This window comes from Cydia pomonella, chromosome 11, assembly GCF_033807575.1.
Source record: "Cydia pomonella isolate Wapato2018A chromosome 11, ilCydPomo1, whole genome shotgun sequence".
NCBI lineage: Eukaryota > Metazoa > Arthropoda > Insecta > Lepidoptera > Tortricidae > Cydia > Cydia pomonella.
In genome coordinates this window covers 18,095,788-18,103,796 of record NC_084713.1, presented here as the reverse complement: position 1 = coordinate 18,103,796, position 8,009 = coordinate 18,095,788, and the positions used below count along the sequence as shown (strand labels likewise).

General features: G+C 33.5%; 1 long non-coding RNA gene across 1 annotated transcript; it reads left to right on the top strand.

Annotated features, from left to right (window-relative positions):
• Positions 1-4,638: 4,638 nt before the first annotated feature.
• Positions 4,639-6,227, top strand: LOC133523038 (uncharacterized). Its single transcript, XR_009800181.1, has 2 exons — positions 4,639-5,344; positions 5,408-6,227. It is a non-coding gene; the product is annotated as an uncharacterized LOC133523038 (long non-coding RNA).
• The last annotated feature ends 1,782 nt before the right edge of the window (positions 6,228-8,009 follow it).

The following is an 8,009-nucleotide window of genomic DNA, read 5'->3' as shown; positions in this document are numbered from 1 at the left end:
TTTAATAGCTCTTTGAAGTAAGGAACAGATCAAAATATTTTGAGATTTTTTTTTTAAGTAATCACACTACTATATATAAATTATAAACTGAAATGAATATCATACACTAAAGAAAATGTGACCAAGTCCACTGGTGGCCGTGGCGGGAATCGAACCTGTGTCTTCAGCTTACGCGACTAACGTCCTGACTACTAGACATCTAAGTTATCAGATACCTCTATTTATGTTATTTTTTAATCAAAATCTATCCTCTCAAACTAAGTTTGTATTAGTAGGATTTTACAGTAGTATTTTATATTGGCACTGCAATGAAGTCTCAACATAACGTTCTACTTTACTTTGATTTAGCTATATTTCTTCACTTTTATATCCTTGAAAGAACTGTACTTAAATAGGTATCAAATATAATTGTAAAAATGATATACTTTTCTCAATTAAAATTAAATACGGCCATTAATATGCAAAATAAATTATGATCCAAGTTTACTGCCACATAATTTTATTAGACTTCATATGAAATAAAGTGCACAATCAAGTTTTACAGGACAGCATCATTAATACTTACATTCATTTAATTATAACAATATAAATTATAATTAAAAATAAAATAAAATAAATAAATATATATTTTCCTTACACTTTTTATGATAAAAACTGCTGAAGTGTGGAATTTACTCTCCCACAGAGGAGGTAAGGTGTACATACCTTCTTCTTCTTCTTTATCCTCTCCACTTCCCGTTACGCGGGGTTGGCTTTCTTGATCCTGAGGCGCCACTTGCTCCACTGGTAAACGTCATCGGGAGTTAGGCCGACCTCCTCCATGTCTCTCTGGACATTCGTCAACCAGGTAGTCAGCGGCCTACCTCCCCCGCAGTCGTGAAACACATATCTAGGTTAATTAATATATTTGATAAGTTAAAGCAAAGAGCTGGTCAATTGCCAGCACATGGACTAGGTAGTAAAACTTTTCTTCTCAGGTTATATTCTCCGAAATCTACAATATACTGAAACCTTGTCTGTCACGAAAAACAAAAAGTCACCGCAGCCATAATGATGCGGAAAATATGAGGCACAATACATCAGTCTCGCACCCTTTATTAAATCGAGGCGACTAAGCTCGGCTTATTTTTCACCGTCATTAGTTAGAATGTGAAAGGATAATGCATTCTTTGTATACAACAATAAAGTGATATGCGTAAATAATGCGGAAGGTTGCATGCGGGGGCTTAAATTTTGACGTGGAAATGCTTTATTGACGGTTATGTCGAAATGCAGTCACGAAAAGGTGATTAGTTTTTATTTGGGGTGATGACGGGAAAACTTGTAAAAGCGGAATAAAAGTCATCTACGTTAAAATAGTTGTTATTTACTCTTAAATATTAAACTGTGTCGTTTACTACGTAAAGGATGTTTAGGGATATATTTAAGTAAGTAAATATACTTTATTGCACCGCAAAGAAAACAAATTTAAAAACATATTTACATTGTAAATAGAGGTAGGTAGACAACAGGCGGTCTTATCACTATAAAAGATCTCTTCTAGATAACCTTAGGTTGGCAGGATATAAAGAACAAGTTTAAAGTTTTTAAGTTAGCATTTAACTAATTAATTATATTTAAAAGTTATATAATGATTCTTTTGCTGGCATTCTTAATGTGTTAAAAAGATTGGACCTAGTTATATTTTAGTAAATAAGAATCACTTAAAATCGTATAGGTATCCTACGCCTTAATAACAGATGTATACGTTAAGTCATATGTTTAAGACTTCTAAAAATAAAAACTATAAGTATACCTACTGTATACAATCAGCAGAAAAATCTAAAACATTTTGAAAAAAGCCAAACTGTTGGCAAGTAGAACGAGTGCACTTCCCAACCCGGATGCTTTGTCAGCTAACACTGGCTAGATTTTAATCGCCGGCTGTAAAAGAAAACTTTTAGAACTTAAACGTAAAATTATGTTTATACAATTTGTAGTTGTACAAATATTCTTTGTTGCACAGCAATAACAAAACATATAGTACATACCAATTAAGCATGACTATTAATTCAACTATGGAAAACAAAACAACAGGCGAAGATTATGATGGTTAGGTTTTAAATTGTTATAAAGCAAGCAATCCCTTTTCTGGACAGTTTTTTTTCTCAAAAACGAAGAAAAATCCAAAATATGCCACCGCATATATGTACCTTCAATATTATTAGCAGTAAGACGTCACTTTTCTATCCTAGACCAGTAAAAATACTAAAGCAGAGACGCTTTTCAGATGTATAGTCGTGCATTGATCAGCTTGTTGCTAACTATATTGTCCCACCTATGATGCTGGTTGTCAATGTCACTCTGCGAGTTTGACAGCAAAATAATTATGCGCGTGCAATAGAGATAGCAACAGGCGGGTCAATGTACGGCAATCTATCTGGAAAGCGTTTCTCCTAGCATAAGCTAATATGAATACTAAGGCGCCTGAAATGTGATAACTTTCATTGTATTGTCATTTATGACATAAGGAAGAATAATATTTAGATTTTCTTGCACCAATGTCACTATACATAAGTATATTACCATTTATAATAAGTTACCGGTCATTTTTAAGGAATGTAATTTTAATTAAGAATTTAGTTAAACAATGGCTCATACAAAAATGTTATTACAGCATAAAAGACTTCCAAAATGATACTTAATGTTTAATCATTTCAAAATGTATGACATGTTAATTTAATTTAATTTATTTATGTCACTTATAGAATTAAGTTAAATTATTTCAAATCGATATTATATAATGTGATTGTGTGTGTGTCGTCCTGAATTGTATGTACGCCTGTAAAGGTAGAGTAGGTAAAATATGTAACCCACTATCCCAATGCATTAATAAATTATTTCACTATTATATAATTTTCATCGGATACCGCTTTTGGACGCGACGAAAGCGTAGGAATTAATGATGCTAATAAAATAAATGTGCGACATTCGTTTACACGTCCCTGTGTTTATGTCTCATTTAAGACGGCGTATACTTTTACAGCTGAGTCGTAAAACGTCCCATGTGGCGCGGTTTATCAAGCGGGACTTTAAGAAGTCAATTCGTATGTAACTTTCTAATGACTTGAAACGACAAAGTGAATTTGGACGTCTGTTACTTTATTGGGGAATTAGAAGTACTTCGAAAGATGCTTTAGATTTTATGGTTTATGTCGTTAAAGATGAAAATATAAATAAATGCGGTCAGCTGTTTAAGTCGGAATCGGGTCGATATCACATCTGTATAGTAAAAATGTTGCAATGTTAATATTTTTTAAATATGTATCTGTTCAATTTACAATCCAGAAGATATTTTTATGTAGCATAAATTGCAGCGCAGTGTGGGAAGTTGATTCTATTCATGTTGGACAAAACATATTACGAAGGTTACAGGATTACGATACGATAAATACTCACAAGTAAACAACGCAGAGTGGGGTACGGTAAAGTATTATCATTTTTACATTAAAAATAATTATATGCAATAGATGTATGAAAAGAAAATTACAATAGTCGCGTACAAATTACGAGGAGGCGTAAAGTTGTCCCGACTTACTCTCAGCCGCCGTGCCAGTTATCTGACGGAAGCTTAATGCTTTCTCATGCTGTGCCTAACATCCTTGCAAGGCCCACCACGTTGCAGCCCTCAAATTTACCAGTTTCAACCATAACTGATATAAACATGTTGTACAATTTTATAGCCCTTTGTTCTGAACATGTTAGTTGTTTTTTGATAGTAAGACATTGCCGACATCATATCCATCTCTATTTATTTCCTCTCTAGTATAGACCTCTGTTTAAAACTTTCATCTCTATTACTTCACCAATATCCTGTCAATCATTCTGATTAAAAGTTTATAATATCACGCCATAATTTATACTCATATTTCATCTCAATCTCGCTCATGATTTTCCATCCCAATTTAAAGGCGATTTTTCACTAGTATACGCACGGACAATTAGCGCGATTTAAAAGAATCACGTTTCTAAATCGTCCATTAATATTTCCGTAAATATTTCGTCGGTGCAACGACGAGCTGGATGTCAAAACGGAATTAACAAAGCTGGGGAATTTCGTTTAATGGCGTGTGCTCGGTTCTTCATTCAAAGTAGACTTTCGACTTCTGCAGGAATTACAGATTTTTGTTTTTCTTTTTTTAACAGGCGTGCTTACATTTACTATTCATTTGTGTACTTAGCTTATTCAATTTTATTTATTTATTATAGCAACAAACAGTTATTATACTAAAATACACAATACTGTCCCTCTAATGTCATAAATGTATCTTCTAGCCGCCCAGATATCAAAACTTGCAATGACAAATGCATTTTTAATAATAAAAAAAGATTTAAAATAAAATGGAATGGGAGAGCCTTTTGTCGGTAGACAAAACTGTAAAAAAAGTATTAACTTAATATTTGTTTACATATTAAAGAAAATTGACATTTTTAAATGCTTTTACCCTATTAACCGTAAAACTAAGGAAATGTGTAGTATAGGGATAAAGTATTTGAAAACGTTCTTAAAAAATTCTGTCTGTATTTTGTAAACCGCTTATAAAATAATACCAATTATTAAAAAAATAACAGCAATTAAAACAATGGAATTTAACAAGTTTTTAATCCCTATTAGTATAGTCAAGTTAAGAAAAAGTATGGAAGTAAGTCGTGTAGTCGTGCTTTTTTTGGATTTGTTAGATGGCGCAACTAGATTGATTCCCCCGAGTTGCACCGTTTCTATTATGTACGGAAGACCGTTAAATTTTAGGTATAAACTATAAAGTGCCGTAATTTTGGAGTAAATTAAATGCTATTAGGTTCAAGCTAAGTAGTGTATAGAGAACACCTTGGTGCATAGTATATCTTAATTAAAAAGATGTGCAATGTATGATACCCTAAAAAAAAATTTTTTTTCGATTGCGGCTCGAGGATAAGTCAGTCGGTTGGTGCAATCTCAAGTTAAGCTTTTTAAAGCATTATAAACATTCAGTTAACTTTGCACGCCTGGGCAAATTATGGAACATGTATTTTTAATTATTTTGTACATTGTGCTTCGGGGGAAATTAAGAGAGACGTGAAAATTTTAAAAACGGTACTTATCTAAAGACACTACATTTGCACTAAATTAAAAATAGATTTTTTTCACCGGAAGTTTGTCAAAAAGTAAATAGAATTAATCGCAACAAACTGCAAGCGAAGGTGGTTGGCAGCACGTGGCACGGGGCGCGCGGGGCGGGGAGATAGCGCAGCGCGCAGCTAGGGTTTGCAATATCCGACAATTTTTCGGATCCGGATACATAGAAATAGGATATCAAGAACGACTGTCAAACTTCAAAAGTGCGACCAAAAATGAAATGCAAGTTTGTGCGTAAATTGTCTATGTGAGATCAAAAATAGTGATGTCATGTTACAACATATTAATAATCTATCGGTGTTTGACTGCTTTATCGACTACTTATTCAAATGTGTTTGATTGTATAAAAAAATGTTATACGAGTAGGTATGAAGTCGCTTCCCTTATGGTCATATAGGGCCCAAAAGGTGCCTATGAAACCAGCATCATATTTTAGTATGTTGTTAAGCATGTTATTCTGACTAAAAAACCACCGGGAGACAGTTTCTAACGTGGTTAAGTCACCAGTTATGACGTCATCAAAATGGCCGGTGCCGTGTTCAGAATATTGCGTATACCACAGCAAGTATATCACATGTAAGCTTGTGTGGGGTGTCATAAAAAGAAAAATTAAATGCGCTACAATATCGTTTATACATTTGACCTTGTAAATACCATAGTTTGCGAGAAATTTTAAGTTTTATTTAAATACCTATTCCCGAAAAAAATCCGTTTTTTGTTTTCATCAACTTTACTAGTAACTTTACAGGAAGACATTGTATCAAGATATTAATGCTATATTAATAAGCTATAAAAATCCATTAAAATTTTGAAAATCGGTTTATAAACAAGCAAATTACACTATTTTTGTTCCATACCGGATGACACCACCAAGAGTCGGATGGCTGTTTCAATACAATTTGCAAGGCAAATGATGTTTAAGTAAAGGTAACTTGCTGAACGATATTTATAGTAAAGTAATATTTTCGATAAAAGTATTATTATCAAAATTAAGAATACTGAGATCGTTTTATTGTAATTTACTCCGGATCTAGCTAATTAAAGTTACACACTAATTAAACAAAAATATTTATTTTTTTACGTATTATTTTGTCCCAGAGCATGCACCTTCGCATGCGCAAAGCATAGTGTATTTAAATCCGTGTTTTACTCCCCCACACCCTGTACAGCGTTCTTTGCACTTGCAAGACAATAGCTCCTTGCAGAGGTGTACGCTGGTCCATCATTTTTCTTTCGCCAAGCCTAGTTGCAAGAATCTAGCATTTGTGGGTCGCTATTCAGGTAAATTGGTCCCAATGTGGGTCTGTTAAGCCCTTTTTAGGGTTCCGTAGCCAAATGGCAAAAAACGGAACCCTTATAGATTCGTCAAAAACGCGATTTTTCGAATTTAACAAACATTGAGCGTATCTGTATTTAATTTGTTGACTGTCTGTCTGCATACTCAGAAACCCTACTATTTTTGCAGTACATGCCACTACTCGTGCCTCAAGAGCCGTGCTTCGTCGATGCATCTACGCGCGTTCCTTCTCTTGCCACTAATCACGCGCTTGTCGCTTCTGTGTATTTATTGGTCTACGTTTTTGGTACTTGATTACAAAACTGCATGTTCCGTATAAAAATGCCAATTTTTTATGGAGTGCGAATGTAAACAAAATCAAATGAATATGATTGCATCAATTTCCAATAGTATTAAAATTTCCCCCGAAGTACAACGACAGTAAAACATGAAAAACTACTTTCCGGGTGTCGCACCATGGTGCGAATTTGACATTGGATTTAGATATTTTTTCTAATTATTTACTCAATTTGCACCGAGTACATTACTTTCCCCAGACCCGCAATGGCCAAAATAGATTTTTTTAATGTTGTATTTTTTTTTACCTGTTCCGTAGCTTAAATTAACATAAATAACACGTGCGAATTTAGATATAAGTGTTGTAAAACGTACGCCAAATTACACCGAGTACACCTTTTTTCTCTTCTTAGTTATAACCATTACATTATTTTCAGCCGATTTCACCCCTTTCCGGGGGGGTGAATTTAGTAACGATTGTATAAAGTTCGATTTTTAGCCCATACAAAACAATCCGTAGTGATTTTATTAGTCCTTAGAATTAGTTCCTGACTTAAGTGAAATTTGAGTTAATTTGACCGTACTATATATGCTATATACATAGTTAAAGCGAGCCTTCATTATTCCCCTCGTAATAAATAAGTCACTAGGGAGCAATTTTAAACACAAACTGTTATCGTCATTTTTGATCTGTCACCGTCAGTCTAAAGGCGTCGAGTTCTCGACGAGTAGAAATTTAATTTTAAACTTTTCAGTCTAAAATTGAAAAATCTAAAGTTAATTGAATAACACTTTGATCGTTTAATATTGCACGTTTATATGCAGAGTGCGCAATGCTAATGGGTAAATATTAACTAAGTTGCATTTGCTAAACCAACAACTGCATTCATTTTATCGCAAATTGTTTTTAGGAAAAGGTTTTTTATGAACAATATATCCGTTATAACTTTAAGAGCGTAATAAACGTTTCATAAAAAAAGGTTTAATGCGCACTGTGTGGCTCTGTATTTTTCGCACTAGGCGGTAACTAGATTATTAAATTTATTAAACTTCAGGGTATGGCTAAGTACATTTAAGAGGGAAGAATAGCTTTGCTATTTTAACGAAATAACAGTACTTTTTCTCTGCAATTCCATTTCGGGAGAAAACAGTTTCCACTTACTAAATCTTAACAAATCACTTTGATTTGGATGTCGATCGCTTCAGCATAATATGTTTTCATTGTTTATAAACTACAACTACATACTAAAAATCATGGAGAATCGAAAATATTTAGAAGTG